The sequence below is a fragment of the Triticum dicoccoides genome, chromosome 1B (genome assembly GCF_002162155.2).
Source record: "Triticum dicoccoides isolate Atlit2015 ecotype Zavitan chromosome 1B, WEW_v2.0, whole genome shotgun sequence".
NCBI lineage: Eukaryota > Viridiplantae > Streptophyta > Magnoliopsida > Poales > Poaceae > Triticum > Triticum dicoccoides.
The window spans coordinates 506,828,699-506,844,308 of record NC_041381.1 but is presented as its reverse complement, the minus strand read 5'-3'; positions in this window follow the sequence as shown (position 1 = coordinate 506,844,308).

The following is a 15,610-nucleotide window of genomic DNA, read 5'->3' as shown; positions in this document are numbered from 1 at the left end:
TGTACGTATTTCACAAATATAACAAAAACTATAGGCTCATATGCAATTTTTTCATGTAACTTGGTTTGAAATATCTTAGATATAGTATACGAACATATTTAAAATAATAAAATAGTATATATAATACCACATGCTAGTATATGAGACATGTGGGGTAACTATCACCGGGTGGTAGGATGGATTTTCCTTATATATATATATATATATATATATATATATATATATATATATATATATATATATATATATATATATATATATATATATATATATACACTTTATAGACCAACCAACAACTTGCAAAAAGGTGAAAATCATAGTAGCAATACGCAAGAAGTGAAAAGCTCATTCACTTCCATTCAGCTCATTCCTAGCAACACGCTTGAGATAGTGCAAGACGATGTCGGAGACCGAATATGTGGGAGGTACATCGACACCATTGGTGTGATATACTTCTGGTACTCATCGTCACATTTTCCTTTAAGGATCTATTTTCTTTTCAAGCAGATGCAATTATGTCATGTTGCTCTACATGTAGGGTGTATATCATCGATCTCAAATTCATTTTTGCTGCACAAATAAGCTACGAGGCTCTCTGCTGTTTTCTCTTCAACAGTTTCAGGAGTGGTGGAAGGTCTCTGGCTATATATAGATGCTTCATCTAATCTGCCAGGTTCGATACGATTCAATAAAATTAGGTATACGCGCAGCCGTGCACGCTTGCCATTCTCCATATCGTTGGCTCGAATTGTAAATGGGTGGCAGCCCTCCTAGATGCTTTACCACCTTTCCAATATAACTTGACGCGAAAAATGTATTGCCTGAATTTGAGTTGCAGAGGACGCTGTGTGAAATACACAAGAACCAATACTAAGTTAATTTTACGAAGTATAATATTAGAATATTGGTAACAACTAAGTATAGTACTCTATTTCACAGGAAGCAAACACAGAATGTGAAGGGGTCTTTTTCTACATGATGTGAAGGAATGTTGATACTGCGACAAAAACAAACATAAAGTATCAACACACGATACGTCAACAACTACGATGCTATCTCATTATCAACTTGCTTATGCCTATGCCTTACTTTTGTAGACAACAACGCACTATCATAGTCGCCTACTCTTTTTTGTTTAGAATGGACCCATATCTCCAATCTTTTAGGATGAAATAGGAACTTACAGGCCCTTTCGAATCCTAGCTGCAGTCCCTGGAATAGCTTTGTTCTCCTCAACCCTCTTTTTCATACTCTTCTATGCTAATGTAAACAGCTCTCTGCACACATTGGTATCGTAATAGAAAATCATTCTGCTCATCTCTTTGGGACAAATGCATCATTTAATTAGAGGATTAACCTCACCTTGTCAAATAAAGAAAATATTTCCACTGATTTAAGGTGATGTTCACCGGAAACTTAGGACATAACAATGCAGAGATAAACACCACTATCTGCACTTACCTTACATCACAGTGGTATGAAATATTTAAAGTAAAATCACTAATGGAGATAATGGATTGTGCACACTCCCAGTGAGAAATTTAAGGTTTTATCAATAACTAAAAACCAATAAATTGATAGTGCATAATAGCAGTGTGAAGATCACAACTCTAATGATGTACTTGGCGTCCAAAATCATAGTACAAAGGCTAATATGATCTTCTTACTTGACTAATCAAAATCATACCCAAGTTAATCAACACACATGTTGCTAATCCAAAAGATGGATAGCAAGAACTAACCTCTCGGTGGTTGTTTGCCTCCATGAAGAATGTTAATTCTCCGCTCATCTTCCTCGATCTCGAGCAACCAGTACATGTACTCACTGTGATCTCCCATGGACTATGACACTCTATAGGTAAGATCGACAAAATTGACTATCATTCAAAGATGTATAAAATGGATTGTTCCGCAAATTGTACGACGTAGTGTTCCCCAAACTTCTAGTACTCATCGTCACCATCACAAGATGAGAACTTGCCACTCCATCTGCTAATTCTGCTCCACAGAGAAATAACATTCAATATCCCAAATTAAAATGCCATGCAGATGTGCCCCATAAATCCAAATTAAAGCATCATGTCAAATAAACATTGTGTTCTGCACACAATTAAACAACACAAAATTGGGTTCTCTTTCTATTTCCAGTCGCAAGCATGAACCAAAATTGTGTTCGCACAAACAGAAAAACTGAATTTAAACAGGGCCACATAAGAGGCCAGTAAACATTTTTATGGAAAATGCACACAATCTGATTAGAGAATGATAGTGTGCTTTGGTTTCCACAAGAATTACAAAAAAACCAGTATGCAAGAACACAATCCACAACATTTTATTATTATCTCCAAGAAAGCTAGAAAACAAAATGCTAGATGACACAATTTTGAATTTTTTTTCTAGCTCAATAGAACCTAGTATGAATCCAAACAAATTTACAGTTTTGCAAGGATAAGATGGTAAGCTACACCTGGATAGTTCAAAGTATATATTGTTTCATTTGATAAAAAAACTATATTGTAGAAACGGATTAGGGAATTGGTCTCATTATTATTAATCTTGAATATGCAGGAGAGATGTATATTGTTGCATTAAGAAGAGTTTACAAAATAGACCCCTCCCCCTCAGGATTCAAATTACACACGCGCTGGTGGAAGCAAAACAACGTTGACCAAGTCTACTAATAAGCTACTAAACAACCTTAGTTGACAGCAACTTTAACCTGCACCAACCTCCTAGCTCCCACCAAAATTCAAAGATGTCCTTCCTCCATTGTTCGCTTAAGGACCAACTGCACATTAGGTGAGGCTCCATTGAGTACACAATTGTCTCACTATATATACGATAAAAAGATAAGCAGTTATTCATCGGGGCCAACAAATTGTATTTTTCATAGAAACACTAATTGTAAATACATGAAGGCTAGACGCTAGAAATCATAGAAGTCGCCAAGTTCTTGAGCAAGACCAAAAAGGAAACATGTGGGAAGTAACACATAGGACAGAGAAAATTGGATGGTGAATACTTGAAATGTTTGAATGTCTGATTCGGTTGTCTTGATCCTGGATTGAAGGTAGCTAACAGGTATGCATACCCCTCCCATGATTAACCAGCAATAGTTACTTATGAAGATATCTAGTGGAGACATGAGACAAAAAGGGTACATCCTAAATCAAAATTACAAAAAATTACATAGTGATAACCCATATGACTCGAAACCATGCTTATAAGCTAAATTGGATACTCCAAATCTGTAGCGAAATCTGATTGCAATTTGTTTTGTCCAAAAATATAGCAGAATAAGACTCCCACAAACATATCCATGGCAGAGTAGCATTATGATCCACAAATATCTGAAGCAAGGGTCAACAGAATTATGAATAACTCATAATATTTTCACAAAATAATTAGGAGTCAATTATCTCATCGATTTTCATCAGGTCCGTATAACAATAAGTTCATGATCATACTAATACCAGATGTGCAACGGTAATATTGTGACAAGCAGCCGTGCACGGAAATAAATTGCGTTCAAATTAACACGGACTTACACAGTCAGTGAACATGCTATTGAAAGTGCAACTAATCCCTGGGTGGTTTTGATAATTCTTAACAACATATAGCTCATTGAACTAATGCTCTTTCAAGATGATCATTTTAGAAAGTTCAATCATTGGCATGGCATGGACTAGAGATGTGGACCCCTCAAAATGATAAGGACACATACTGGCAACAAGCTCAAGACTCTACATTTTCATTTTAGTGATCCAAGATCACATTGAGTCCATAGGGAAGACAATACTATTAAAAGGGGATGAGGTGTTGCTTAACGGCTTACTTGCTCAAAATGCTTAGTGATATGCTCCAAAACCCTCAACCACTTTCTCATTTCCACATATGTCTTAAACCTAAAAGTCAAACTCGGCCCCACCGATTTGATCTATCATGCGCAACCGAGTTCATTTGACATAGCCACTGCCACAAACTCTAATCACTTTGGTTTCACCAATAGGGATCTCGATCTCATCGAGATGGGATTGCAAACTCCCTGTTTCCCTTCATAACGTTTCGGTCTCGCTGAAATGAGTGATCGGTCCCACCGAGTTCGCAATGCAAACTCCATGTTTCCTTTTTGTAACATTTCGGTCCCACCGAGTTTGCCTGACCAACTTCCTGTGTGCCTATTACTGAAATCGGTCTCACCGAGTTCATGTGATCGTTCTCACCGAGATTAAGTTATGCCCTAACCCTAGCGCATCGGTCACACCGAGTTGATCATATCGGTCCCACCGAAAACTCTAACATTCACATATTGACCTTAATCTGTCTGACAAAGTTTCACCATTCGGTATCACCGAGTTTGGGAATCTGTGTGTAATGGTTAGATTTTGTGTGGAGGCTATATATATCCTCCACCCACTCTTCATTCGTGGAGAGAGCCATCAGAATGTGCCTACACTTCCTGCATTCATTTTCTGAGAGAGAACCACCTACTCATGTGTTGAGACCAAGACATTCCATTCCAACCACAAGAATCTTGATCTCTAGCCTTCCCCAAGTTGCTTTCCACTCAAATCATCTTTCCACCGGACCCAAATCTGTGAGAGAGAGTTGAGTGTTGGGGAGACTATCATTTGAAGCACAAGAGCAAGGAGTTCATCATCAGCACACCATCTATTACCTCTTAGAGAGTGGTGTCTCCTAGATTGGTTAGGTGTCACTTGGGAGCCTCCGTCGAATTGTGGAGTTGAACCAAGGAGTTTGTAAGGGCAAGGAGATCGCCTACTTCGTGAAGATCTACCAAAGTGAGGCAAGTCCTTCGTGGGCGATGGCCATGGTGGATAGACAAGGTTGCTTCTTCGTGGACCCTTCATGGGTGGAGCCCTCCGTGGACTCACGCAGTCGTTACCCTTCGTGGGTTGAAGTCTCCATTAATGTGGATGTACAATAGCACCACCTATCAGAACCACGCCAAAAATCTTCATGTCAACATTGCGTTTGCTCCCTCCAAAGTCCTTCCCTTTACCTTCATATGCAATGATTTACATTTCGCTGCTATACTCTTAGAATTTCATGTGTAGGTTGATTGCTTGACTAGTGCTAAGTTGCTCAAATCTGCCAAGAATTAAAATTGGGAAAAGGCTACGTTTTATTTGGTCAAGTAGTCTAATCATCCCCTCTAGACATACTTTCGATCCTACAAATGGTATCAGAGCTTTGGTCTCCATTTGCCTTGATTTCCATAGCTTTGGTGATCACAGCCTTGGTTTCACAACCTAGGAGAGTATGGCGTCTAGCGAGGGAAATTACCACCATAGAGGTCCTTACTTTGATGGTACTAATTTTGCTAGTTGGAAACATAAGATGAAAATGCATATTCTTAGACATAACCCCGTCGTTTGGGCTATTGTGTGTATTGGTTTGCAAGGTGAATTCTTCGATGGGAGAGAACCGAATCATGAAGCTACCGCGGAGGAATTGAAGATGTTGCAATACAATGATCAAGCTTGTGATATCCTCTTCAAGGGATTGTGCCCCGAAGAATTCAACAAAATCAGTCGTCTTGAGAATGCAAAGGAAATTTGGGATACTTTGATTGATATGCACGAAGGTGCCGACTCCGTCAAGGAATCCAAGTTGGATGTGCTTCAAAGTCAACTTGACAAGTTCAAAATGAAGGTTGGTGAAGGTGTCGCTGAAATGTAATACAGGCTTGCTCTCATCACAAATGAGATTGCCGACTTAGGAAGTGAAGAGATGACTGACGGATTCATCATCAAGAAGATCCTAGGAGCTTTGGATGGAAAATATGATACCGTGTGCACATTGATCCAAATGATGCCCGATTACAAAGATCTCAAGCCAACGGAAATCATTGGAAGAATTGTTGCTCATGAGATGTCACTCAAGGATAAAGAAGAGCTTCACAACAAGTCTAGTGGTGCTTATAAAGCCTCATGTGATGCTCCTGCCACATCAAGTGAAAAACAAGTCTTCAATGAGGAATTGAGCTTAATGGTGAACAACTTCAATAAATTCTACAAGAGTAGAAGCAAAGAGAGAAGCTCCAAGTCAAGATTCTACCAGGACAAAAGATCTTCTAGTCGTGAGTGTAATTGCTACAATTGTGGAAGACCCGGACACTACTCCAATGAGTGTATGACCCCATACAAAAGAAAAGAAGACTCACCTAAAAGAAGAAGTAGAAGAGAAGAATCACCTCCAAGAGAGAGAAGGAGTAGAGATGATCGTTATGAACAAAGAACCTCTCACGGGAGCAAGGATTCGGAAAGGAAGGACAAGTCATCAAGGAGCTACACAAAACGAAGACATCAAGCTCATGTTGGTGAATGGGTATCCGGCTCCGACTCCGACCACCACTCCGAGAGAACTTGTCACTTCGACTCTGAATATACTCAAGATGAAGGTGTTACCGGTCTAGCACTTGTGTCAACCAACTCCTATGACATATTTGAATCACCAAATGAAGCAATTGGAAGATGCTTCATGGCTAAAGGACCCAAGGTGACACACCCCGAGTATGTTGATTTCAATAGTGATGAAGATGATTTGCTAGGTGATGATGATTTACTTGTTGACAACTCTAGTGATGAATAGATGAATACTATGATGAAATTGCTATTAATCATGCTAATCAAGATGAAACGAATGACAATGATAAGAAGGAGATTGAGCGTCTAACTAAAGAACTAAACATTCTTAAGTTAGCTCATGAAACTACTTTAGAAGATCATCAAGAACTTTTAAAAACTCATGAGAAGCTACGCTTTGAGAAGCTCAATCTTGAGCAAGAACATGGGTTCTTAAAGGCCATCAATGACGATCTTCGGAAGAAAAGTTCTTCTTACATTGCCAAGCGTTTACTCTTGTCTACTTACATGCCACAAGTAAAATCTAGCAACAATGGCAAGAAAGATTCTTCTTCTAGTAGTAACAATAATCATGCTAAATCTGATATTGTTACTTCTAGTAGTTCTCTTGATTCCACTAATGATTCGCTTATCCAAGTTACACTTGAGCAAGAAAATAGTTTATTGAAGGGAATTATAGAGAAAGGTGTTTACAAGAACCTTGCTGGAAGTAAACAATTTGAGGAAATTGTACGCGAGCAAGGAAGGCACCGGAAGAATCAAGGTGTTGGTTTTGAATGAAAGTTCAATGCCAATGGAGTTGAGTGGGAAGAAGATCAATACCCCAAGACGAAGTTTGTTCCTCAACAAGAAAAGCTTCTCAATTTTTGCTTCTTTTGGCTTAATGGGGCATGTTATAGAAGAGTGTGGATATGGGTTCATGAACTAAAAAGTATGAATCGGGTGACTAGATAAGCTAGAACTTTGACACATCCAGAGCTAGGTAGTAGGGTACAGGGAGAGGTGGAGGACAGAAAGCATACTGGGGGACGAGGCATAGGATGGGGGTACGTAGAACTGGTCCATGGAAGAGGAGAAGGGGGTGGTAGAACTGGTCGAGGAGGAGAAGTAGAGGACGAGGGTGAATGGACATAATCGGAATATGATGGTATGGAGTACACACAAGACAATCACGGGGATGACCCTAGTAAGAAAATGAAGGAAATATGCCCTAGAGGCAATAATAAAGTTATTATTTATTTCCCAATTTCATGATAAATGTTTATTATTCATGCTAGAATTGTATTAACCGGAAACTTAGTACATGTGTGAATACTTAGACAAACAGAGTGTCACTAGTATGCCTCTACTTGACTAGCTCGTTGAATCGAAGATGGCTAAGTTTCCTAGCCATAGACACGAGTTGTCATTTGATTAACGGGATCACATCATTAGGAGAATGATGTGATTGACTTGACCCATTCCGTTAGCTTAGCACTTGATTGTTTAGTATGTTGCTATTACTTTCTTCATGACTTATACATGTTCCTATGACTATGAGATTATGCAACTCCCGTTTACTGGAGGAACACTTTGTGTTCTACCAAACGTCACAACGTAACTGGGTGATTATAAAGGTGCTCTACAGGTGTCTCCAAAGGTACTTGTTGAGTTGGCGTATTTCGAGATTAGGATTTGTCACTCCGATTGTCGGAGAGGTATCTCTGGGCCCTCTCGGTAATGCACATCACTATAAGCCTTGCAAGCAATGTGACTAATGAGTTAGTTACGAGATGATGCATTATGGAACGAGTAAAGAGACTTGCCGATAATGAGATTGAACTAAGTATTGAGATACCGACGATCGAATCTTGGGCAAGTAACATACCGATGACAAAGGGAACAACGTATGTTGTTATGCGGTTTGACCGATAAAGATCTTCGTAGAATATGTGGGAGCCAATATAAGCATCCAGGTTTCGCTATTGATTATTGACTGGAGACGTGTCTCGGTCATGTCTACATAGTTCTCGAACCCGTAGGGTCCGCACACTTAAAGTTCGATAATGGTTATATTATGAGTTTATGTGTTTTTGATGTACCGAAGGTAGTTCGGAGTCCTGGATGTGATCACAGACATGACGAGGAGTCTCGAAATGGTTGAGACATAAAGATCGATATATTGGACGACTATATTTGGACACCAGAATGGTTCCGGGTGAGATCGGGATAATACCGGAGCACCGGGAGGTTATCGGAACCCCCCGGGAGGTATATGGGCCTTAATGGGCTTTAGTGGAAAGGAGGGGAAAGGAGCAAGGGAGGGCCCCTGAGGGAGTCCCGGATTAGGGGGTGTTCGGATAGCCGGACTATAACCTTTGGCCGGACTCCTGGACTATGAAGATAAAAGATTGAAGACTTCGTCCCGTGTCCGGATGGGACTTTCCTTGGCGTGGAAGGCAAGCTTGGCGATACGGATATGTAGATCTCCTCCCATTGTAACCGACTCTGTGTAACCCTAGCCCTCTCCGGTGTCTATATAAACCGGAGGGTTTTAATCTGTAGGACGAACAACAATCATACCATAGGCTAGCTTCTAGGGTTTAGCCTCTCTGATCTCGTGGTAGATCTACTCTTGTACTACCCACATCATCAATATTAATCAAGAAGGATTAGGGTTTTACCTCCATTGAGAGGGCCCGAACCTGGGTAAAAACATCATGTCCCTTGTCTCCTGTTACCATCCGCCTAGACGCATAGTTCGGGACCCCCTACCCGAGATCCACCGGTTTTGACACCGACATTGGTGCTTTCATTGAGAGTTCCGTTGTGCCGTCTCCATCAGGAAGGATTCCTCATCCTATCTTTAAAGACGACGTTGTTGCTAAAGGAGCTTTGGCTATCGGCCAAACTCTCCGGCTAGGCGGTTTTCTTATGACCGCATGTTCGGCCGCCGCGCCGATGATGAGTTTTCGGGTCATCGAAAGCAATCTCCATGTCAACTCGGAACTCGCCGAGCAGTTATATCCGATGGAGCTCTCTTCCTTAAACGAGCTCTTGGATCGCATCGCCGCCCTGGGAGTCGCTACAGACTATGATCAGATTGGGCCTAAACCCGATCCGAGAGAGATTAACTCTCCCCACGTCACCCACCACGTCGCAGTGGTGGAGGAACAATGCGGCAAGCCTTCATCTATCTTAAGGACTAGTTATGTCCGGATCCCCGATCCCCCCAAGCCGGATACTCGCGGAGGGGAGGACGTCACTCAAGCCCTGAACCTAAAGTCAGGCAGCGGGCTAGATTCATTGGACAACATCCAAGAACCCAAGCTTCCGAGTTCGGAAACTCCTTGGCCCCTGAGTCTCAGATTGGGCAAGGTTCCGAATTTAATTCCACCCACCCACCCAAATATAAGGGATCTATCCCAAATTCGGCAAGAGCCCGCAGAAATAGTACACCATTACTGGGCCAGATTCCTCCTGGTTATGAACAGGGTAGAGGACTGCCGCGAGGAGGATGCAATTTCATTCTTCTGCAATAATTGCACGGACAACGGAATCCTCAACGTCATAAGTCGCCGTGAAATTACACGCTTCGCCGACTTGGCATCCATAGTACGAAAGTACTGTGCGATGGAAAGCGCCTGGAAAACCGAAATAAAATTTTGGGACAATCCGGCCCTGAATACAACCCCAGTCCGAAATAAAAGGGTGCATTATCGCCAGGCACCTGGGTTAAACACCAAAAAGCAAAAACCCTCTATAGGGCATGGAACCGTACTGGAGGGATGGCTCAATGGACCCTGTAAAATTCATAGTACAGAGGGCGCCACACCAACTCATAGCCTTAGAGCATGTTGGATACTCCGGCAGGTGGCCAGAAGTGGCGAGGAGCTTCTAACTCCATAATTCATAGAGCACCAGCCCAGGGATACCAGTACGGTATTAACAGTCTTCGAGACTTTCGCATCAAATAATATGCAGAAACGAACACTCCGCAGCCTTGCCGAAGTCTACCAAGTAGCAACAATAAACCCATGGAGTGACACGGCTATTACCTTTAATGCCAGTGATGAACCTAAATTCCGAACAGCCCGAGCACCAGCCGCATTGGTCCTCAGTCCAATAGTGGACGGCTTTCGCCTTACCAAGGTACTCATGGATGGTGGCAGCGGATTGAACCTCATTTATGAGGAAACCCTTCGAAAAATGGAAATACATTGGAGCCGCATTGAGCGAAGCAACACAACCTTTAGAGGAATAATCCCCAGTTGGGAAGCGTGCTGTACGGGAAAAATCGCACTGGATGTGGTGTTCGGCACGCCGGATAATTACAGGTCCGAGGAGGTCACGTTTCAAGTGGACCCGTTCAGCAGCGGATACCACGCTCTATTAGGGCGAGGGGCATTCACAATTTTTCAAGCTATACCCCATTACGGGTACATGAAGCTCAAAATGCCCGGACCCAACGGAATCATCACTCTTGCTAGTGACCCGGACATAGCACTCCGGGCCGAAAATAAGACAGCCGCACTGCCCCTTGAGGCACTATCCGAAGCCCTAGCGGCCGAGGAACTGACTGCGCTGCGCTCCACGGTGAACAGGGACGATGTGATACTCGATAAAAGATCCAAGTCCACCTCCTTTAAACCGGCGGACGAAATAGTGAAATTCCAAGTCCATCCAACGGACCCTACAAAAACGGCCTCCATCGGGGCGCAATTAAACCTTGATGTAGAGGCCGCACTACGAGAATTCCTACGCGAAAATTGGGACATTTTTGCCTGGCACCCTTCAGACATGCCAGGAATCCCACGCAGGCTGGCCGAGCACAGCCTAAACATTCTAAAAGGATTCAAGCCTGTCAAGCAGGCTCTTCAGCGTTTCTCCGAACCTAAGAGTTAAGCCATGGGAGAGGAGCTAGCCAAACTACTGGAGGACAGATTCATCAAAGATATAAAACATCCGGACTGGCTAGCAAACCTGGTGATGGTACCAAAGAAGGACAAATCTTGGCGCATATGCGTCGATTTCAAGGACCTCAACAAGGCTTGCCCAAAGGATCCCTTCCCCCTCCCCCGCATCAATCAAATTATCGACGCTACCGCAGGACACGATTCATTGTGTTTCCTCAACGCATACTCCGGCTACCATCAAATTAAGATGGCAGAGCCAGACCAAGCCGCAACGGCATTCATCACCCCATACGGCCCATTCTGCTTCAACACAATGCCCTTCGGGCTCAAAAATGTCGGCGCAACATATCAGCGCATGATTCACACATGTCTGGCAAACCAGATCGGCAAAACAGTGGAAGCATACGTGGATGACGTGGTCGTCAAAACCAAGCATGTCGAAACTCTAGTAGACGACTTGAGGCTCACATTCGATAACCTCCGAACATATGACATCAAGCTTAACCTGGAAAAATGCGTTTTCAGCGTACCAGCCGGAAAGCTCTTGGGCTTCATTGTATCTGGTAGAGGAATTGAAGCAAACCCAGCCAAGATCCGAGCTCTGTCACAATTGGATATTCCAAAGGACCTCAAACAAATACAAAAATTGACTGGCTGCATGGGGCTCTAAGCCGCTTTATCTCCCGCTTGGGAGAAAAGGCATTACCCCTTTATCGCCTCCTCCGGCGCACCGAACACTTCGAGTGGACGGATGCCGCCACGGCCGGACTCGAAGAAATAAAAGCCATATTGGCAACAAACCCAGTCCTGGCCGCGCCTAACATCGACAAACCGATGCTATTATACATTGCGGCAACTTATCAAGTTGTAAGCGTAGTGCTCGTCGTCGAACGAGAAACGGATGGACATAAATTCCCCCTTAAAAAACCAGTTTACTACGTGTCCAGTGTCCTCACTCCATGCAAGTCACGGTACCCGCATTATCAAAAGATAGCGTACGCGGTGTTTATGGCATCCTGGAAGCTGCGACACTACTTTCAAGAGTGTTCGATAACAGTAGCCTCTGAAGTACCTCTTAACGATATTATAAACAACTGCGACGCGACAGGCCAGATTGCCAAATGGGCCATTGAGCTCCTCCCGTTCGACATAACCTATAAGCCACGGCGAGCTATTAAGTCGCAAGTTTTGGCCGACTTTGTCGCCGAATGGACTGAAGCCGAACTCCCTAAAGAGTACGACACATATTCCAACTGGATCATGCACTTCGACGGCTCCAAAATGTTAGCTAGTCTGGGGGCTGGCGTCGTTCTGACGTCCCCAACAGGAGATACAGTTCAATACGTACTCCAGATAATGTATACGGACTCCAACAACACAGCCAAATACGAGGCCCTTCTACATGGTCTCCGGATGGCAGTCTCCATGGGCATCCAACGCCTAAAGGTGCGTGGGGATTCGAACCTCTCAATATCCCAAATAAATGGAGACTTTGATGCCAAGGATCCGAAAATGGCAGCTTATCGCAACACCATCCTGAAAATGTCAGCTCGGTTCGAGGGGCTTGAATTTCACCATATAGCCCGGTAAAACAATCAGGCAGCAGACGTCTTGGCACGCATCGGCGCAAAGCGCGGTGCAGTCCCCCAACATTTTCTTGGAGAGGCTATTCAAGCCATCCGTATTATGGGAAGGGGAATCCGGAAATAACAGCCCGGACCCAACCGCACCGCCCGACACCGAACATTCTGACACAACGGGAGGCTCTGCCAACGAAGTAACATCCTCAGCCCACATAATAATGGCAGTCATTGCCCCGTGGACAGAACCATTCCTAGCCTACCTAACCAGGCATGAACTTCCCGAGGACCAAAACGAGGCACGCTGCATAGTGCGACGATCTAAAGCCTATAAAGTCCATGAAGGAGAGCTTTATAAGAAAAGCACCACTGGAGTCCTTCAAAGGTGTATCTCTGAAGAGGAAGGGCAGAATCTTCTGGCTGAAATTCATGCCAGACTCGGTGGGAACCACGCCGCAGCCCGGTCCCTTGTAAGCAAGGCCTTTCGTACAGGATTTTATTGGCCAACAGCCCGGGCAGATGCTCAGGACTTACTCCAACAATGCGTCGGTTGCCAGCTCTTTGCTAACCAAAGCCATATGCCACCCACCGCCCTCCAAACTATACCCATCACCTGGCCCTTCACGGTCTAGGGGCTTGACATGGTTGGACCCCTTAAAGGAGGAACCCACAAGCAAAAATACCTACTGGTCATGGTGGATAAATTCACCAAATGGATAGAGGCCAAGCCTGTTAAGACGGCCGAATCCGGACCGGTGATAGACTTCATATCGGGGGTCGTACACCGTTACGGCGTCCCCCACAGCATCATCACTGATAACGGCACGAACTTTACGGCTGACAAGGTCAAACTCTGGTGCAAAAACATGGGCATCAAGCTCGACTACGCTTCAGTCTATGACCCACAAACTAACGGTCAAGTCGAGCGAGCAAATGGTCTAATCATGAGCGGCATCAAACCCAGATTAGTGCGGCCCCTCAAGGAATCTCACACGCACTGGGTAGAGGAGCTCGACTCCGTACTCTGGGGGCTGCGGACCACGCTGAATCGCACCACCGGATTCACACCATTCTTTATGGTATATGGCGCAGAGGCAGTTCTGCCCTGCGACATAATTCATGACTCACCTCATGTGTGCATGTACGAAGAAAGAGAAGCCGAACTCGATCGGCAGGACAGTTTGGACGCCTTGGAGGAGGAGCGTGACATGGCAAAAGCCCGTTCCGTATTCTATCAACAGCAGGCTCGAAGATATCAAAGCAGAGAAGTATGGGCCAAAACTTACAATGTTGGCGAGTTAGTTCTACGCCTGCCGGACAAGAAAAAGGACAAACTCAAGCCCAAATTGGAAGGTCCCTTCATTATTGACCAAGTCCTGACTGGTGGAGTGTACCGTCTGCGAGATGCATCGGATAACCGACTCGAGCCGAACCCATGGAACACAGCCCGTCTCCGAAGATTCTACGCCTAGCGCCGGACTCTGTGTTTGTCTCCTTCCTCTATCTATTTTTTACACATTAGTTATCTTATATTTCTCTCCTTCTCCTTCCCTTTCTCTTAAGCCTTTAAGGGCTCGTTCGTGCCTTGTTCGCACACAATTGACACGCTATCCGCGCTCATTATACCTGGGGGTTTCTTTAACAGAAGCTTGTTTATACGGGCCTCATGCCCAACACATGTGTCACACTTCCGCATGTACCTTTTATTCACCATTGTATGCATCGATATGACTTAAGTCTTGGCCAAGCTGGGTTGCCTGGCTCCTGTGCTTACCCCTACGTTTCCGATTGTTCGGCTAGGCGGTAAAGCGAGCACCTCTGTGATTGTTACTGCCGGGTCAGCCGGATGTGTACCTCAGACTGGGTGAAGCCGAAAGCTAGCGTTCTTAAGGGAATATTCAGTCGGTGAACTAAAGATGATTTCTCACTCGTTTATTTATCCGCCCCCAGATGCTTTTCTGCTTTTTTTGCAGTCCGGACATGCACTTTAGGGCATGCCTCCTAGGGAAAGGAACCCCTAACGGAACTATTCTCCCTGGAAGATGTTTCTTACTAACCATGTAATATAACATAACTAGTTGGGCACTTGTCTGTTCAAGCACTAATGACCCCTATGCCTGGTCTCCATGCATGCCTCGGTTCTTACATAACTGAGAGGGTATTCGGACACACTCCGGACTATCCGGTCCCGAGGTTGAAGCGAAAAGGTCCGCCATGACAAACAATCTACAATCTGGCTAGAAGGCATTTTACATGTCATCTTAAATTACATAGTCAATTTGACTGGGTATATTCCTCTTCAATACCATCCAACAGGCTGTCTAGTTTACAGTCCTATTGGGAATATTTGGCGGCCAACTCTACCTGGCCGTACACTAAACTCACAGGGATCTCCTTCCCATCGGGCCCCACAGGTCCGACCTCGGCCATGTGGTTTGGGTCAGCCTTCGTGTACCGCGTCTTCACCATGGCCCAGGCCTCCCTGGCGCCTTGACGGCAGGCCGATATCTTCCATAATCAGAAGCGCCGCCGCGCTCCCTTCAGCTTCTCTGCAAGCTCTCCAAGGCCTTCGGGCATGGGGACGGATGGCCACAAGGCCTGGGCGACACCTTGCATTACCTGCCGAACTCGTTTGTGCAGTTGTGAGAGCTCGGGAAGAAGGTCACCCGTAGAACTCGGCATTTCCTCTGCAGGCTGACCTGTCAGCATACCTACAGACATAACTCTATCAATCGACTTCCTCGCC